The sequence below is a fragment of the Phyllobates terribilis genome, unplaced genomic scaffold, assembly GCF_046119375.1.
Source record: "Phyllobates terribilis strain yellow unplaced genomic scaffold, ASM4611937v1 Scaffold_538__1_contigs__length_1162401, whole genome shotgun sequence".
Taxonomy (NCBI): Eukaryota; Metazoa; Chordata; class Amphibia; order Anura; family Dendrobatidae; genus Phyllobates; species Phyllobates terribilis.
In genome coordinates this window covers 818927-838093 of record NW_027363298.1, presented here as the reverse complement: position 1 = coordinate 838093, position 19167 = coordinate 818927, and the positions used below count along the sequence as shown (strand labels likewise).

The following is a 19167-nucleotide window of genomic DNA, read 5'->3' as shown; positions in this document are numbered from 1 at the left end:
GCAGGGATACTAACCCGGCTGAAGGACACCTTTGATACCCGCACCTCAGCCGAGATTAAACTTAGATTCTACGGGTGCAAGCAGCGAGCGCATGAGAGTATAAGGGACTATGCACTCAACCTACAAGAGGCCCTGAGGGCCATTAAGCAGACCGACCCTAATGGAGTGGGAAACGAGGACAGGCTGTTGACCGAACAATTTATAGAGGGTTTATATTGCAATGCCCACCGCACCCAGTTGCGGGCAATGGCCTTACAGGACCCTCATCTAGAATTTGCACAGTTCAAGGACAGAGCCATCCGGGTGCTCCGAGAACCGGCACCAGGTGGCGTTGTGACCCACAGACGCCCCACTACCACTTACTACCAGGAGGCGGCGCCCTTGTCAGCAGGGCCTGTGGGAGCTGATGCGCAGGCTTTGGACAATGACCCGGCTCCAGACCTACACCATCAGGTCCAAGAGCTAGCTAAAAGCGTTGCTGCGCTAACCCGAACTGTGCAGTCTTTACAGGTTTCCACTCCAGGGAAGATCCAGCTGGCATCCGGACCGGAGGACATCCCGTGGCGTCGACCAAGGAGGACCCCACCGGCCAGAGGAAGACCCAGTGACCGATACAGCGAGGACGGACGACCCATCTGCCGCCGCTGCAATCAACCCGGACATATGGAAAGGTACTTTTCTTTAAACGGGCACAACCTGGGGTAGAGGGCCAACCCCCAGGAAAAAGATCACCAGGCCCATCGAACTGGCGCGACAGATATGTGGGAGGACGTCCAGTCTTGCCTGTGGTACTGGATGGCATTCCCATGAGTGCCCTACTGGACACCGGGTCACAGGTCACCACCATCCCGTACGTGCTCTTCAAGCAGTACTGGAATGACTCGGATATTACCCGCTACCCTGACGACGACTTGAGTATCATCGCCAGCAATGGTCAGCCCGTGCCACAGATCGGATTTAAAGAGGTGACCATCAAAATTGGTAGAGTCGAACTGGCCGCACAGGGACTGATCATTGTAGATATTGACAAACATGAGAGTCACCCAAAAATAACTCTAGGAACTAATGTAATTGAAAATTGTCTTGCAGAGGTGATTTTCCTTTTACAGCAGGTTGCCAAGAATGCCAGCTCCGGCGAGCAGCGGGTGCTCCAGAAAGAGATCCGGGCACTGATGCAACGGCAACAAGTGGAACTCTCCGGCGGTGAGATTGGTAGCGTAAGAATGTGTGACCCTTTTCCTATTGCCATGCCCCCAAAAAGTGAAATGATGATTTGGTGCCGGGCAGCTATTGGTCTGAGAGGTAGAGATTACCAGGCAATGGTAGAACCAGTTTACTCAGACAGTAGGCCCACCATTTTGACAGCACGGGGGGTGGTCAATGTACGCCATGGGAGGGTGCCCGTTCGCATAATAAATATCGGGGAGAGGGAAGTGTACCTGCCCCGGTATGCCACGCTAGCCAAATTATATACCACTAATCAAAATTCTATACAATCTGTGGAACCCTTGCCTCCATCTCACCCGGAGGAAGGTAACGGCTCTAAGAAAGACATGGAGGACTGGTGTCAGCAACTACATCTGGGTACTGACTCCACTCCCTCACACCAGAAACAAGGAGTCTATCGGGTGGTTCAAGAGTATGAGAGAGTGTTTAGTAAACACCCGTTAGACTTCGGGCGAGTCAAGGGGGTAGAACACCGCATCCCCACGGGAGATCATCCTCCCATAAAAGAGAGGTATCGACCCGTACCCCCTGCACATTACCAACACGCCAAGGGGATGCTTAGAGACATGAAGGAGGCTGGGGTAATCCGGGATAGCTGTAGCCCCTGGGCAGCCCCACTAGTTTTAGTCAAAAAGAAAGACAACACCATGAGGATGTGTGTAGATTACCGGAAAATCAACCGTATCACACACAAGGATGCGTACCCCTTACCAAGGATAGAGGAGTCATTGGCTGCTTTAAGATCTGCTAACTTCTTCTCTACCTTGGATCTCACTAGCGGGTACTGGCAGGTTCCTGTAGCAGAGGCGGACCGGGAGAAGACCGCATTCACCACCCCGATGGGACTTAGCGAGTTCACCTGCATGCCGTTCGGACTCTGCAACGCCCCAGGAACCTTCCAACGATTAATGGAGTGCTGTCTGGGCCACAGAAACTTCGAGACGGTCCTGTTGTACCTGGACGATGTCATCGTATACTCCAAAACTTATGAGGACCACCTGAAACACCTGGCGGAGGTGTTCGAAGCTCTGGCGAGTTACGGCCTAAAGGTGAAACCCTCCAAGTGTCACCTCCTGAAACCAAAGGTGCAATACCTGGGACACGTGGTGAGCGCTGACGGAGTGGCTCCCGACCCCGATAAGATCACCGCAATTAAGGGATGGCCAAGCCCCTCCAGCGTAAAAGAAGTGCGGCAGTTCCTAGGGTTGGTAGGCTACTACCGAAGGTTTATTCCCGGTTTCACCAAAAAGGCAGCACCTATGCAGGACCTCCTGATAGGCAAGTCCCGGAAGGCCAAGAACCAGAAGCCGCCCTTCAAATGGGAAAAGCTAGAAGAAGAGTCCTTCCGCCAGCTGAAGATGGCCCTCACGGGGGATGAAATCTTGGCGTACCCGGACTATAGCCAGCCCTTCATCCTCTACACCGACGCCAGTAACATCGGGCTAGGAGCCGTACTGTCCCAGATTCAGCAGGGGAGAGAACGAGTAATCTCCTATGCCAGCCGAAAACTGCGACCCACCGAAAGGAACCCCGAAAATTACAGCTCATTTAAGCTAGAGTTCCTGGCCGTGGTATGGGCAGTCACCGAGCGCTTTAGGCATTACCTCGCTTCTTCCCGGTTCACCGTATACACGGATAACAACCCGCTGACACACCTGGACACGGCAAGACTCGGTGCCCTGGAGCAGAGGTGGATGGCCCGTCTGTCCAACTACGAGTTCACAATTAAATACCGGGCAGGGCGCTCCAATACCAACGCGGACGCCCTGTCCAGGATGCCCAACCTGCCGGACGGAGGAGAAGATCCGGAGGGACTGGAAGAAGTTGAACTCCCTGCGTTCCACCGTCATGGGACTATCCAGTATTCCCACCGGGTAAGGAGTAAGCAGGCTGCTACGTTGAACCCCTTACCTCACTACAACTGGGCGGAAACGCAAGACAGCGACCCTGCCGTCCGACTGGTGAAGGAGATGCTGACTCGCCCGGAGGCTAGCCTGGAATCAGACGCTCCAGAGGAAGCCAAACAACTATGGGCAGAGAAGAGTCGACTGTTCCTTTACAAGGGGAAGTTGTGCCGCAGAATGGTTAACTCCAGGACGCATGAACTACTCTGGCAAGTAGTGGTGCCACGAAGAGACGCAGCCATGGTGATGGAGGCATACCACGACGGAGCTGGACACTTCGGGTGGAAAAAGCTGGAGTTCCTGCTGCGCGAGCGGTTCCACTGGGTAGGCATGAGGGGAACCATCGAGAAGTGGTGCAGAGACTGTGGCCCGTGCAATCTGAGAAGGAAGGACCGGGCCAGCCAGAAGACTCCCCTGCAGTCCATCGTCACCCGGCAACCGTTGGAACTGGTAGCCTTGGATCATGTAAAACTGACCCCCAGCAGAAGTGGCTACGTCTACGCGTTAACCATCGTGGATCATTACTCCCGGTTTCTGGTTGTCGTCCCCGTCAAGGACTTAACGGCTCGAACAGCAGCTAGAGCCTTCCAGCAGCACTTTTGCCGTCCACACGGGTACCCGGACCAAGTGCTGACGGACCAGGGACCTGCCTTTGAAGCGGAGGTCTTCCAGGAATTCTGCAATCTGTATGGCTGCCGGAAGATAAGGACGACACCCTACCATCCGCAAACTAATGGACTTTGTGAGAAAATTAACCAGGTGGTAATGGATCTTCTAAAAACGTTGCCCCTGGAAGAACGCAGTCTGTGGCCTGAGAAGTTGCCCGATCTGGTGGACCTATACAACCACATCCCGGTAGGTTCCACCAACTGTACCCCGGCTTACCTAATGAGGGCAAGACCTGGTAAGTTACCTGTTGACCTGGAAATGGGAGTCCTGACGCCCGAGGACACTTCACCAGAAACGGACTGGGACACAGAGAGGCAGCAGCAGTACCGGAAAGTACAGGAGAGCGTGGAGCGAAGTCTCTGTCAGGCTAGGGAAAGACAAGAGAAGACTTACAACCAGTATGCTCCCGCTGTTCCCCTGGTACCCGGAGAGCAGGTCTTGAAGAGGAAGAGACGGCTCCACAAGTTGGACGACCAGTGGGAGAAGGACCCGTACACCGTACTGCCCTCAAGCCACGAGAACCCGAAGGTCTGTACCATCAGTAAAGACGGAGGGGAAACCACAGCCATTGTATCCCGGGACCACCTGAAGAAGTGCCCCGAACAACTGAGGAACCCTGAGGAGGAACAGGAAGACCATCGACCCGTGGAAGAAAGGGAAGATATGGTTAGTACCGTGCTCGGGGACTTCCCTCGGTCTTGGACTCAAGTCAATGGTGCAGTTGTGGTACCCGTACTCACCTTCCTCCAACCATCATCCCAAGAACCTACGGAGCAACGGGTAGAGCTGGAAGAGCAGCCGGTCCAGGAGGCAGAAGACTCCACCCAAGCGGAACAGGAGAATCCACCCTCTGCTTATAGTGAGCCTGCCGTACCCCTAGTGAGACAAAGAGCCGGTAGACAGCTGCCCAGTTTACCCTTGACAGCTCCTACACCCTGTAGTTCAGGGCCAGACAGTCAGCTCCGTAGGTCCACTAGGGCCACTAGAGGCCAGTTACCAGCACGTTGGAGGATCTAAATGTTTAAGTTGTTTTACAATGTTTACCTGTTTATTGTTGCTTGTGTGTAATTTTGTGTTTCTAGTTGTTTTTAGGAGTCTTCGGTGGATTTACCGGGAATCCTTTGTATATAGTTGGAGCGTAACCCAGGATGGACTAGAGACTGTTAAGGACTCGGGGTAGGACAGACCCCTACCTGGTTACATCTCCCTGTGTTGGTGAAATGGACACCTTTGCTTTTCTTCAAAGACTGCACCCGGTTGCGGACATCCGTGACCATCTTATTGTGTTTCCTTATTGTATTTTATTGTTCTTTGATATACCTTGTTATATTTTTCTAAAAAGTGTTTAGTCCCGGAGTACTAAATTTCACTAGGGGGGAGTGTGACACCCCAGGGGTCTGGTTGTCACAGTGATAGAGATATTACGTCTGAGAGCAGGTGGGAGGTCCTTTGGTCAGGGATCCTGTGCATGCCACACCTCCTGCCCAGCCTTGGGAGGGGAAGAACTTCCCCTGTATAAACCCGGGGCTGAGGCAGGGTTAGTGAGTCCAGGAAGAGTAGAGACAAGAGCAGCATAGGAAGCAGCAGAGTCACAAGGAGTCAGGGGCTGGCAGCTAAAGAGCTCGCCCTGACTAAGAAGATTCTTTACCGGACCTGGAGTCCGAGGCTGTGGGGACTAACTTCTACCCAGCAGCAGAATCCGTCAGGCAGGGGATTTCAGGTCCCCTGGCCCAGAAGCCCGAAGGCCCGGTCACACGCGTGGGACCAGCACCGCCATCGTGGAGCGGAAGCCATTAGAAGGCCCCGAGTCACCGGCCATACGGGTGAGCACCACACGGTACACTCAGGGACGTGGGCTACTTACATCAGCTTCTAGCAAGGTAGCCAGAAGAGTACAGTCAGCTTGGGAGGCCTACAACTACGCCTGGCCAGGGGAGATCCCATCTGCTCAAGGACTGACCAGGCCCCGTTCGCTAGCAAGTACTCCGGGAGGGTCTATCGTTGTTACCAGTAAAGACCCTGAACGCTACCATACCGTCTCTGAGTGGTTCCTGCTACCCCCATCATCCACGTCGGCTGCCCTGAGGCCATACCCCTCCCGTTGGGGGTTATACTATCACGCTGCACCATCCTTCCACCGGCCTCAGCGGTCTGCCCTGCAGCAGCAGCCCCCTGGCTGCATTCAACGGGTGGCGTAGTCATCAACCATTTTCTACCGCTAACAGACTGCCGTCCAGTTTGACTCCCTGGGCACGGACCGGGTCACCGCCACGAGACTACAACCCTAAACAGATCCGGCTCCGGGTAAGCTCCCGCGTGCGCAACGCAGCGCGACACAGGCCCAGGGGCGCGTCACTATGATTCTATGTTTGTTGCTTTAGTTGGTTTTCACTGTTTCGATTTTGAAAGGATTTTAATAGGTCAAGATTTTAAGTACTCGCAAAGGAAGCGGGCAAGCTGGATTATTTTTGTCATATATAAAGAGGTTTTATGGGACGTTCGGAATTTGGTGATTTTTAAAAAGATTGTTTTTTCCCCCATGGAATGCAGAAAGATTTTTCTTGCTAGACTGTTTTATGCCTATTTATTGGATAAAAAGAAGTATGGTGAGACAGCAGCAGAAGCACTCTGGAACTTTTCACATTGGACTTCTTACAGTAAGTAACAGTTAATTGCAGGGTTGTGTTTTTTGGGATTTTGTTTTTGTTTTTCCGAATGATGATTTGAGAACCCGTTATGTGAATATGCGCTATGATGCATAAATTAATGTGGGTCTTAATCTGAGGAAAAAAAAAAAAAAAAATCTGTTCTTATCAGTTTAATATCTGATACGTCCCCTATCTGGGGACCATATATTAAATGGATTTTTAGAACAGGGAGATGGAAAAAGAGCTTGCTCTGTCCACTCCACGCATTGACCTGGTATTGCAGTATCTCCAGGACCGGTGCACCCCTTCTTTAATGCAGTTTCTAAAATCAGAAAGAATTGAATTCAATGTTTTTTGTTCATTTTGCTTGTTTGTCGGATTTTGGGATGGACTCTTTGGCTTTGCTTTTCTTCTCCTCATTGGATTTTTCATGTTCAAAGTTGCAGAAGCCAGATTACAAGCTCATTTTGGTTCAACTTCAGCAACTGTGCATTGCATTGCCATGTAATGTGATGCAATGCTATCTTTCTAGCTCTCCCTTTTTACTTCCTTTTGGATAAACAGACATATTAGGCAAGCATTTTGGAGCTTTCACCTAAATAACTACAGGTGGTGAGATAAGCTGCACAATATAATTGACCTTTCAGTATATTGTTGCACACACACCATCTATTTAGCAAATGCCCTTGTTATCAACAGCAGCCTTTTAAACTCACCTGAGCTAACAGGTATGTGCGCTGGTTACTCTGCTGCGCTTAAAATTTCTTTTTTGGTTTGCTACAATGCCTTTTCTGAAACGTTGTCTCCTTCTGCTGGAACACTGACTTCTTTCATTTAATGCCTGCAGACTATAAAAGAGAACCCAACCCAAAAAGTTTGGTTGATTAGTCTGTGGCATTCTGTTAAACTGTTGCTTATGGCGGTCTCTGTGAGCTTCTCAGCGACATTCAGCCAGCCAGGTATCCTGCCTGCAGTAGATGGAATGTGGCAATGGAACGCTGGCTGCGCGTGTCATAATAGGCTCTGAGCCTTTATATACCTGTGCACAGCAGCAGCCACCTTCAGTCTGCTGCTGGACAGCCAGCAGCAGCAGCAGCAGGAGAGGTATGTAATCAGGAGCCCTCCTGCTAAGGGTAGACAGCTGCTCGTTCCACCCCACCCCCCGCCTTAATTGGTTCTCCTCCCTTCCAACGGTGTTGAGGCGGGTGGGAACAGCAGGGGGTGAAGGTGCTGTGTTTAAAGAGGTGGAGTTATGCAGATCTAAAACGCGTGGATTGCAGCAGCAGCAAGCCGAAAAGTGCAGGCATGTAAGGGATCTAGAGGTTGACAACATGTCTTCTTAACGGGAGTCCAGGAGCTCATCTCCACAAATGGACTTTTCAGGATCCTTGGGTGGCTCCGTAGTTTGAAACCAATTCTGGTTATCGCTTCTCGGCCTTTTGGCTAAGATCAAGTGTAGTATCTGTTCTTATCAGTTTAATATCTGATACGTCCCCTATCTGGGGACCATATATTAAATGGATTTTTAGAACAGGGAGATGGAAAAAGAGCTTGCTCTGTCCACTCCACGCATTGACCTGGTATTGCAGTATCTCCAGGACCGGTGCACCCCTTCTTTAATGCAGTTTCTAAAATCAGAAAGAATTGAATTCAATGTTTTTTGTTCATTTTGCTTGTTTGTCGGATTTTGGGATGGACTCTTTGGCTTTGCTTTTCTTCTCCTCATTGGATTTTTCATGTTCAAAGTTGCAGAAGCCAGATTACAAGCTCATTTTGGTTCAACTTCAGCAACTGTGCATTGCATTGCCATGTAATGTGATGCAATGCTATCTTTCTAGCTCTCCCTTTTTACTTCCTTTTGGATAAACAGACATATTAGGCAAGCATTTTGGAGCTTTCACCTAAATAACTACAGGTGGTGAGATAAGCTGCACAATATAATTGACCTTTCAGTATATTGTTGCACACACACCATCTATTTAGCAAATGCCCTTGTTATCAACAGCAGCCTTTTAAACTCACCTGAGCTAACAGGTATGTGCGCTGGTTACTCTGCTGCGCTTAAAATTTCTTTTTTGGTTTGCTACAATGCCTTTTCTGAAACGTTGTCTCCTTCTGCTGGAACACTGACTTCTTTCATTTAATGCCTGCAGACTATAAAAGAGAACCCAACCCAAAAAGTTTGGTTGATTAGTCTGTGGCATTCTGTTAAACTGTTGCTTATGGCGGTCTCTGTGAGCTTCTCAGCGACATTCAGCCAGCCAGGTATCCTGCCTGCAGTAGATGGAATGTGGCAATGGAACGCTGGCTGCGCGTGTCATAATAGGCTCTGAGCCTTTATATACCTGTGCACAGCAGCAGCCACCTTCAGTCTGCTGCTGGACAGCCAGCAGCAGCAGCAGCAGGAGAGGTATGTAATCAGGAGCCCTCCTGCTAAGGGTAGACAGCTGCTCGTTCCACCCCACCCCCCGCCTTAATTGGTTCTCCTCCCTTCCAACGGTGTTGAGGCGGGTGGGAACAGCAGGGGGTGAAGGTGCTGTGTTTAAAGAGGTGGAGTTATGCAGATCTAAAACGCGTGGATTGCAGCAGCAGCAAGCCGAAAAGTGCAGGCATGTAAGGGATCTAGAGGTTGACAACATGTCTTCTTAACGGGAGTCCAGGAGCTCATCTCCACAAATGGACTTTTCAGGATCCTTGGGTGGCTCCGTAGTTTGAAACCAATTTTGGTTATCGCTTCTCGGCCTTTTGGCTAAGATCAAGTGTAGTATCTTTCGAAAAGGCGGTTTTGGATGTTGACCGCCCTAGTAGATTGATACATTATGCACACTGGGGTTTAGGCGCTTGTTAGTACGCCAGGTGGCTAATATAGTCATCTGGTGGAAAGCATGGCCCCCCAGGATCGACGCCATTGGGCCGGGGAAGATCGAAAGCCCGAAGTGTGAAGTGCCCCAGGAGTGGTGACCCTGGGGTGCCTTAACTCACTGGGATTGGGAACCCCACTTGAGTTTATGGCACATTTGCACTAGCACTTCAATATTTCTTTCTTCACACACACCCTTATTCCGGGCCTTCTGGCCTTAGGATGGGGAATTTTTCAATTCCCGGTCGAAGGTCCGGGCAGTATTATACTGTGAAACCTTCACTATTTATTTAATTTTTTTTTGTCACTGTGTGTCCACTTTTTCACGTGTGTCCACGTCCTTACTAGGATTTTGTCGGGATGCGGTTCCCTTACGGGTTCCTCTCTTGGCAGGTCTAGGGGGGGAGTGTGTGGCCATCAGGTTCCGCTCCCCCCTGAACCCCACTGGCTCTCCTCTTTCGGGAGGAGAGCGTTGTTGGCTCCCCTCTTCCGGGAGGGGAGCACAGTCTTTGGCTCCCAGTGCCTTGCTCGGGTGAGAACTCGGGCAGGTATTGGGGGTAAGATTGGGTCGCCTCTGGCTCCGGCTGGAGGTGGCTATTTATCCCTGTTCCTCGCTGTGGCCTTCTGGCTCGGAGGGACGGGGAATGGTTTGGGGGACCCTTCTCCTTTTGGAGAGGGTTTCAAGAAGACCAGCATCCTAGTGCACTTTTTTTTGTGGCACTTGTCACTTTTTTAAGCGCACTCGGGTTTTGTACACGAATTCGGGCTTTCGAAAAAAAAAAAAAAAATCTGTTCTTATCAGTTTAATATCTGATACGTCCCCTATCTGGGGACCATATATTAAATGGATTTTTAGAACAGGGAGATGGAAAAAGAGCTTGCTCTGTCCACTCCACGCATTGACCTGGTATTGCAGTATCTCCAGGACCGGTGCACCCCTTCTTTAATGCAGTTTCTAAAATCAGAAAGAATTGAATTCAATGTTTTTTGTTCATTTTGCTTGTTTGTCGGATTTTGGGATGGACTCTTTGGCTTTGCTTTTCTTCTCCTCATTGGATTTTTCATGTTCAAAGTTGCAGAAGCCAGATTACAAGCTCATTTTGGTTCAACTTCAGCAACTGTGCATTGCATTGCCATGTAATGTGATGCAATGCTATCTTTCTAGCTCTCCCTTTTTACTTCCTTTTGGATAAACAGACATATTAGGCAAGCATTTTGGAGCTTTCACCTAAATAACTACAGGTGGTGAGATAAGCTGCACAATATAATTGACCTTTCAGTATATTGTTGCACACACACCATCTATTTAGCAAATGCCCTTGTTATCAACAGCAGCCTTTTAAACTCACCTGAGCTAACAGGTATGTGCGCTGGTTACTCTGCTGCGCTTAAAATTTCTTTTTTGGTTTGCTACAATGCCTTTTCTGAAACGTTGTCTCCTTCTGCTGGAACACTGACTTCTTTCATTTAATGCCTGCAGACTATAAAAGAGAACCCAACCCAAAAAGTTTGGTTGATTAGTCTGTGGCATTCTGTTAAACTGTTGCTTATGGCGGTCTCTGTGAGCTTCTCAGCGACATTCAGCCAGCCAGGTATCCTGCCTGCAGTAGATGGAATGTGGCAATGGAACGCTGGCTGCGCGTGTCATAATAGGCTCTGAGCCTTTATATACCTGTGCACAGCAGCAGCCACCTTCAGTCTGCTGCTGGACAGCCAGCAGCAGCAGCAGCAGGAGAGGTATGTAATCAGGAGCCCTCCTGCTAAGGGTAGACAGCTGCTCGTTCCACCCCACCCCCCGCCTTAATTGGTTCTCCTCCCTTCCAACGGTGTTGAGGCGGGTGGGAACAGCAGGGGGTGAAGGTGCTGTGTTTAAAGAGGTGGAGTTATGCAGATCTAAAATGCGTGGATTGCAGCAGCAGCAAGCCGAAAAGTGCAGGCATGTAAGGGATCTAGAGGTTGACAACATGTCTTCTTAACGGGAGTCCAGGAGCTCATCTCCACAAATGGACTTTTCAGGATCCTTGGGTGGCTCCGTAGTTTGAAACCAATTCTGGTTATCGCTTCTCGGCCTTTTGGCTAAGATCAAGTGTAGTATCTTTTGAAAAGGCAGTTTTGTCCTTGGGCTGCCCTAGTAAATTGATGTATATTACACACTGGTTTGGTGCACTTGTTAGTACGCCAGGTGTCTCATAGAGTTATCTGATGGAAAACATGGCCCTCCAGGATCGAAGTCACTAGGCTGGGTAAGTGTGAGGGCTTTGGAGCAATGTGCCCCAGGAGTAGGCGCCCTGGTGGGAGTCCAAGCTTACTGGGACTGGGAACCCCAGAAAGACTTGGCTTCGTAGCACGCCGCACCTTTGCCAATCATACTTTCTGAGCAACCCCCCCTATTCCTGGCCTCCGGGCTAGGAAGGGCAATTTTTATAAACCCGGTCGGAGGTCCGGTCAGCTTTGGGCTGAGAAACCAACACAGGCTCCAGCTCCACTAGGGTGGCAGCCTAGATGGAAGCTGGGAGCACGAAAACGGCTCTTCTCCGGCTTCGGCTAGGGAGAGCATCGGAGATCCCTGACCCTCGCTGTGGCCTTCTGGCTCGGAGGGATGGGGATGGTTTATTGGGGACCCTCTCCTCCGGGAAGGGTCCACATGAATCCTCGCCTCGTGCGCTGTTTTGGTGTGACTTCGGTCACATTTTTCAGTGCCTTGGATGCAGCTTCAATCAAAAAATCTGTTCTTATCAGTTTAATATCTGATACGTTCCCTATCTGGGGACCATATATTAAATGGATTTTTAGAACAGGGAGATGGAAAAAGAGCTTGCTCTGTCCACTCCACGCATTGACCTGGTATTGCAGTATCTCCAGGACTGGTGCACCCCTTCTTTAATGCAGTTTCTAAAATCAGAAAGAATTAAATTCAATGTTTTTTGTTCATTTTGCTTGTTTGTCGGATTTTGGGATGGACTCTTTGGCTTTGCTTTTCTTCTCCTCATTGGATTTTTCATGTTCAAAGTTGCAGAAGCCAGATTACAAGCTCATTTTGGTTCAACTTCAGCAACTGTGCATTGCATTGCCATGTAATGTGATGCAATGCTATCTTTCTAGCTCTCCCTTTTTACTTCCTTTTGGATAAACAGACATATTAGGCAAGCATTTTGGAGCTTTCACCTAAATAACTACAGGTGGTGAGATAAGCTGCACAATATAATTGACCTTTCAGTATATTGTTGCACACACACCATCTATTTAGCAAATGCCCTTGTTATCAACAGCAGCCTTTTAAACTCACCTGAGCTAACAGGTATGTGCGCTGGTTACTCTGCTGCGCTTAAAATTTCTTTTTTGGTTTGCTACAATGCCTTTTCTGAAACGTTGTCTCCTTCTGCTGGAACACTGACTTCTTTCATTTAATGCCTGCAGACTATAAAAGAGAACCCAACCCAAAAAGTTTGGTTGATTAGTCTGTGGCATTCTGTTAAACTGTTGCTTATGGCGGTCTCTGTGAGCTTCTCAGCGACATTCAGCCAGCCAGGTATCCTGCCTGCAGTAGATGGAATGTGGCAATGGAACGCTGGCTGCGCGTGTCATAATAGGCTCTGAGCCTTTATATACCTGTGCACAGCAGCAGCCACCTTCAGTCTGCTGCTGGACAGCCAGCAGCAGCAGCAGCAGGAGAGGTATGTAATCAGGAGCCCTCCTGCTAAGGGTAGACAGCTGCTCGTTCCACCCCACCCCCCGCCTTAATTGGTTCTCCTCCCTTCCAACGGTGTTGAGGCGGGTGGGAACAGCAGGGGGTGAAGGTGCTGTGTTTAAAGAGGTGGAGTTATGCAGATCTAAAACGCGTGGATTGCAGCAGCAGCAAGCCGAAAAGTGCAGGCATGTAAGGGATCTAGAGGTTGACAACATGTCTTCTTAACGGGAGTCCAGGAGCTCATCTCCACAAATGGACTTTTCAGGATCCTTGGGTGGCTCCGTAGTTTGAAACCAATTCTGGTTATCGCTTCTCGGCCTTTTGGCTAAGATCAAGTGTAGTATCTGTTCTTATCAGTTTAATATCTGATACGTCCCCTATCTGGGGACCATATATTAAATGGATTTTTAGAACAGGGAGATGGAAAAAGAGCTTGCTCTGTCCACTCCACGCATTGACCTGGTATTGCAGTATCTCCAGGACCGGTGCACCCCTTCTTTAATGCAGTTTCTAAAATCAGAAAGAATTGAATTCAATGTTTTTTGTTCATTTTGCTTGTTTGTCGGATTTTGGGATGGACTCTTTGGCTTTGCTTTTCTTCTCCTCATTGGATTTTTCATGTTCAAAGTTGCAGAAGCCAGATTACAAGCTCATTTTGGTTCAACTTCAGCAACTGTGCATTGCATTGCCATGTAATGTGATGCAATGCTATCTTTCTAGCTCTCCCTTTTTACTTCCTTTTGGATAAACAGACATATTAGGCAAGCATTTTGGAGCTTTCACCTAAATAACTACAGGTGGTGAGATAAGCTGCACAATATAATTGACCTTTCAGTATATTGTTGCACACACACCATCTATTTAGCAAATGCCCTTGTTATCAACAGCAGCCTTTTAAACTCACCTGAGCTAACAGGTATGTGCGCTGGTTACTCTGCTGCGCTTAAAATTTCTTTTTTGGTTTGCTACAATGCCTTTTCTGAAACGTTGTCTCCTTCTGCTGGAACACTGACTTCTTTCATTTAATGCCTGCAGACTATAAAAGAGAACCCAACCCAAAAAGTTTGGTTGATTAGTCTGTGGCATTCTGTTAAACTGTTGCTTATGGCGGTCTCTGTGAGCTTCTCAGCGACATTCAGCCAGCCAGGTATCCTGCCTGCAGTAGATGGAATGTGGCAATGGAACGCTGGCTGCGCGTGTCATAATAGGCTCTGAGCCTTTATATACCTGTGCACAGCAGCAGCCACCTTCAGTCTGCTGCTGGACAGCCAGCAGCAGCAGCAGCAGGAGAGGTATGTAATCAGGAGCCCTCCTGCTAAGGGTAGACAGCTGCTCGTTCCACCCCACCCCCCGCCTTAATTGGTTCTCCTCCCTTCCAACGGTGTTGAGGCGGGTGGGAACAGCAGGGGGTGAAGGTGCTGTGTTTAAAGAGGTGGAGTTATGCAGATCTAAAACGCGTGGATTGCAGCAGCAGCAAGCCGAAAAGTGCAGGCATGTAAGGGATCTAGAGGTTGACAACATGTCTTCTTAACGGGAGTCCAGGAGCTCATCTCCACAAATGGACTTTTCAGGATCCTTGGGTGGCTCCGTAGTTTGAAACCAATTCTGGTTATCGCTTCTCGGCCTTTTGGCTAAGATCAAGTGTAGTATCTGTTCTTATCAGTTTAATATCTGATACGTCCCCTATCTGGGGACCATATATTAAATGGATTTTTAGAACAGGGAGATGGAAAAAGAGCTTGCTCTGTCCACTCCACGCATTGACCTGGTATTGCAGTATCTCCAGGACCGGTGCACCCCTTCTTTAATGCAGTTTCTAAAATCAGAAAGAATTGAATTCAATGTTTTTTGTTCATTTTGCTTGTTTGTCGGATTTTGGGATGGACTCTTTGGCTTTGCTTTTCTTCTCCTCATTGGATTTTTCATGTTCAAAGTTGCAGAAGCCAGATTACAAGCTCATTTTGGTTCAACTTCAGCAACTGTGCATTGCATTGCCATGTAATGTGATGCAATGCTATCTTTCTAGCTCTCCCTTTTTACTTCCTTTTGGATAAACAGACATATTAGGCAAGCATTTTGGAGCTTTCACCTAAATAACTACAGGTGGTGAGATAAGCTGCACAATATAATTGACCTTTCAGTATATTGCTGCACACACACCATCTATTTAGCAAATGCCCTTGTTATCAACAGCAGCCTTTTAAACTCACCTGAGCTAACAGGTATGTGCGCTGGTTACTCTGCTGCGCTTAAAATTTCTTTTTTGGTTTGCTACAATGCCTTTTCTGAAACGTTGTCTCCTTCTGCTGGAACACTGACTTCTTTCATTTAATGCCTGCAGACTATAAAAGAGAACCCAACCCAAAAAGTTTGGTTGATTAGTCTGTGGCATTCTGTTAAACTGTTGCTTATGGCGGTCTCTGTGAGCTTCTCAGCGACATTCAGCCAGCCAGGTATCCTGCCTGCAGTAGATGGAATGTGGCAATGGAACGCTGGCTGCGCGTGTCATAATAGGCTCTGAGCCTTTATATACCTGTGCACAGCAGCAGCCACCTTCAGTCTGCTGCTGGACAGCCAGCAGCAGCAGCAGGAGAGGTATGTAATCAGGAGCCCTCCTGCTAAGGGTAGACAGCTGCTCGTTCCACCCCACCCCCCGCCTTAATTGGTTCTCCTCCCTTCCAACGGTGTTGAGGCGGGTGGGAACAGCAGGGGGTGAAGGTGCTGTGTTTAAAGAGGTGGAGTTATGCAGATCTAAAACGCGTGGATTGCAGCAGCAGCAAGCCGAAAAGTGCAGGCATGTAAGGGATCTAGAGGTTGACAACATGTCTTCTTAACGGGAGTCCAGGAGCTCATCTCCACAAATGGACTTTTCAGGATCCTTGGGTGGCTCCGTAGTTTGAAACCAATTCTGGTTATCGCTTCTCGGCCTTTTGGCTAAGATCAAGTGTAGTATCTGTTCTTATCAGTTTAATATCTGATACGTCCCCTATCTGGGGACCATATATTAAATGGATTTTTAGAACAGGGAGATGGAAAAAGAGCTTGCTCTGTCCACTCCACGCATTGACCTGGTATTGCAGTATCTCCAGGACCGGTGCACCCCTTCTTTAATGCAGTTTCTAAAATCAGAAAGAATTGAATTCAATGTTTTTTGTTCATTTTGCTTGTTTGTCGGATTTTGGGATGGACTTTTTGGCTTTGCTTTTCTTCTCCTCATTGGATTTTTCATGTTCAAAGTTGCAGAAGCCAGATTACAAGCTCATTTTGGTTCAACTTCAGCAACTGTGCATTGCATTGCCATGTAATGTGATGCAATGCTATCTTTCTAGCTCTCCCTTTTTACTTCCTTTTGGATAAACAGACATATTAGGCAAGCATTTTGGAGCTTTCACCTAAATAACTACAGGTGGTGAGATAAGCTGCACAATATAATTGACCTTTCAGTATATTGTTGCACACACACCATCTATTTAGCAAATGCCCTTGTTATCAACAGCAGCCTTTTAAACTCACCTGAGCTAACAGGTATGTGCGCTGGTTACTCTGCTGCGCTTAAAATTTCTTTTTTGGTTTGCTACAATGCCTTTTCTGAAACGTTGTCTCCTTCTGCTGGAACACTGACTTCTTTCATTTAATGCCTGCAGACTATAAAAGAGAACCCAACCCAAAAAGTTTGGTTGATTAGTCTGTGGCATTCTGTTAAACTGTTGCTTATGGCGGTCTCTGTGAGCTTCTCAGCGACATTCAGCCAGCCAGGTATCCTGCCTGCAGTAGATGGAATGTGGCAATGGAACGCTGGCTGCGCGTGTCATAATAGGCTCTGAGCCTTTATATACCTGTGCACAGCAGCAGCCACCTTCAGTCTGCTGCTGGACAGCCAGCAGCAGCAGCAGCAGGAGAGGTATGTAATCAGGAGCCCTCCTGCTAAGGGTAGACAGCTGCTCGTTCCTCCCCACCCCCCGCCTTAATTGGTTCTCCTCCCTTCCAACGGTGTTGAGGCGGGTGGGAACAGCAGGGGGTGAAGGTGCTGTGTTTAAAGAGGTGGAGTTATGCAGATCTAAAACGCGTGGATTGCAGCAGCAGCAAGCCGAAAAGTGCAGGCATGTAAGGGATCTAGAGGTTGACAACATGTCTTCTTAACGGGAGTCCAGGAGCTCATCTCCACAAATGGACTTTTCAGGATCCTTGGGTGGCTCCGTAGTTTGAAACCAATTCTGGTTATCGCTTCTCGGCCTTTTGGCTAAGATCAAGTGTAGTATCTGTTCTTATCAGTTTAATATCTGATACGTCCCCTATCTGGGGACCATATATTAAATGGATTTTTAGAACAGGGAGATGGAAAAAGAGCTTGCTCTGTCCACTCCACGCATTGACATGGTATTGCAGTATCTCCAGGACCGGTGCACCCCTTCTTTAATGCAGTTTCTAAAATCAGAAAGAATTGAATTCAATGTTTTTTGTTCATTTTGCTTGTTTGTCGGATTTTGGGATGGACTCTTTGGCTTTGCTTTTCTTCTCCTCATTGGATTTTTCATGTTCAAAGTTGCAGAAGCCAGATTACAAGCTCATTTTGGTTCAACTTCAGCAACTGTGCATTGCATTGCCATGTAATGTGATGCAATGCTATCTTTCTAGCTCTCCCTTTTTACTTCCTTTTGGATAAACAGACATATTAGGCAAGCATTTTGGAGCTTTCACCTAAATAACTACAGGTGGTGAGATAAGCTGCACAATATAATTGACCTTTCAGTATATTGTTGCACACACACCATCTATTTAGCAAATGCCCTTGTTATCAACAGCAGCCTTTTAAACTCACCTGAGCTAACAGGTATGTGCGCTGGTTACTCTGCTGCGCTTAAAATTTCTTTTTTGGTTTGCTACAATGCCTTTTCTGAAACGTTGTCTCCTTCTGCTGGAACACTGACTTCTTTCATTTAATGCCTGCAGACTATAAAAGAGAACCCAACCCAAAAAGTTTGGTTGATTAGTCTGTGGCATTCTGTTAAACTGTTGCTTATGGCGGTCTCTGTGAGCTTCTCAGCGACATTCAGCCAGCCAGGTATCCTGCCTGCAGTAGATGGAATGTGGCAATGGAACGCTGGCTGCGCGTGTCATAATAGGCTCTGAGCCTTTATATACCTGTGCACAGCAGCAGCCACCTTCAGTCTGATGCTGGACAGCCAGCAGCAGCAGCAGCAGGAGAGGTATGTAATCAGGAGCCCTCCTGCTAAGGGTAGACAGCTGCTCGTTCCACCCCACCCCCCGCCTTAATTGGTTCTCCTCCCTTCCAACGGTGTTGAGGCGGGTGGGAACAGCAGGGGGTGAAGGTGCTGTGTTTAAAGAGGTGGAGTTATGCAGATCTAAAACGCGTGGATTGCAGCAGCAGCAAGCCGAAAAGTGCAGGCATGTAAGGGATCTAGAGGTTGACAACATGTCTTCTTAACGGGAGTCCAGGAGCTCATCTCCACAAATGGACTTTTCAGGATCCTTGGGTGGCTCCGTAGTTTGAAACCAATTCTGGTTATCGCTTCTCGGCCTTTTGGCTAAGATCAAGTGTAGTATCTGTTCTTATCAGTTTAATATCTGATACGTCCCCTATCTGGGGACCATATATTAAATGGATTTTTAGAACAGGGAGATGGAAAAAGAGCTTGCTCTGTCCACTCCACGCATTGACCTGGTATTGCAGTATCTCCAGGACCGGTGCACCCCTTCTTTAATGCAGTTTCTAAAATCAGAAAGAATTGAATTCAATGTTTTTTGTTCATTTTGCTTGTTTGTCGGATTTTGGGATGGACTCTTTGGCTTTGCTTTTCTTCTCCTCATTGGATTTTTCATGTTCAAAGTTGCAGAAGCCAGATTACAAGCTCATTTTGGTTCAACTTCAGCAACTGTGCATTGCATTGCCATGTAATGTGATGCAATGCTATCTTTCTAGCTCTCCCTTTTTACTTCCTTTTGGATAAACAGACATATTAGGCAAGCATTTTGGAGCTTTCACCTAAATAACTACAGGTGGTGAGATAAGCTGCACAATATAATTGACCTTTCAGTATATTGTTGCACACACACCATCTATTTAGCAAATGCCCTTGTTATCAACAGCAGCCTTTTAAACTCACCTGAGCTAACAGGTATGTGCGCTGGTTACTCTGCTGCGCTTAAAAT

At 48.1% G+C, this 19167-nt stretch overlaps 8 non-coding genes and 3 pseudogenes across 8 annotated transcripts; all 11 read left to right on the top strand.

Annotated features, from left to right (window-relative positions):
* Nucleotides 1-6558: 6558 nt before the first annotated feature.
* On the top strand, nt 6559-6756 carry LOC141231851 (U2 spliceosomal RNA). The gene has a single exon (XR_012298150.1). It is a non-coding gene; the product is annotated as a U2 spliceosomal RNA (small nuclear RNA).
* A 1115-nt stretch (nt 6757-7871) lies between these two features.
* Nucleotides 7872-8062, top strand: LOC141232288 (U2 spliceosomal RNA). Its single transcript, XR_012298544.1, has one exon. It is a non-coding gene; the product is annotated as a U2 spliceosomal RNA (small nuclear RNA).
* Nucleotides 8063-9177: 1115 nt separating this feature from the next.
* Nucleotides 9178-9269, top strand: LOC141231881 (U2 spliceosomal RNA; annotated as a pseudogene).
* A 799-nt stretch (nt 9270-10068) lies between these two features.
* LOC141231849 (U2 spliceosomal RNA) lies at nt 10069-10249 on the top strand (annotated as a pseudogene).
* A 1115-nt stretch (nt 10250-11364) lies between these two features.
* LOC141231875 (U2 spliceosomal RNA) lies at nt 11365-11480 on the top strand (annotated as a pseudogene).
* A 524-nt stretch (nt 11481-12004) lies between these two features.
* On the top strand, nt 12005-12186 carry LOC141231818 (U2 spliceosomal RNA). The gene has a single exon (XR_012298127.1). It is a non-coding gene; the product is annotated as a U2 spliceosomal RNA (small nuclear RNA).
* Nucleotides 12187-13301: 1115 nt separating this feature from the next.
* On the top strand, nt 13302-13492 carry LOC141232287 (U2 spliceosomal RNA). The gene has a single exon (XR_012298543.1). It is a non-coding gene; the product is annotated as a U2 spliceosomal RNA (small nuclear RNA).
* Nucleotides 13493-14607: 1115 nt separating this feature from the next.
* LOC141232286 (U2 spliceosomal RNA) lies at nt 14608-14798 on the top strand. The gene has a single exon (XR_012298542.1). It is a non-coding gene; the product is annotated as a U2 spliceosomal RNA (small nuclear RNA).
* A 1112-nt stretch (nt 14799-15910) lies between these two features.
* On the top strand, nt 15911-16101 carry LOC141232285 (U2 spliceosomal RNA). Its single transcript, XR_012298541.1, has one exon. It is a non-coding gene; the product is annotated as a U2 spliceosomal RNA (small nuclear RNA).
* A 1115-nt stretch (nt 16102-17216) lies between these two features.
* LOC141231740 (U2 spliceosomal RNA) lies at nt 17217-17407 on the top strand. Its single transcript, XR_012298051.1, has one exon. It is a non-coding gene; the product is annotated as a U2 spliceosomal RNA (small nuclear RNA).
* Nucleotides 17408-18522: 1115 nt separating this feature from the next.
* Nucleotides 18523-18713, top strand: LOC141232284 (U2 spliceosomal RNA). Its single transcript, XR_012298540.1, has one exon. It is a non-coding gene; the product is annotated as a U2 spliceosomal RNA (small nuclear RNA).
* The last annotated feature ends 454 nt before the right edge of the window (nt 18714-19167 follow it).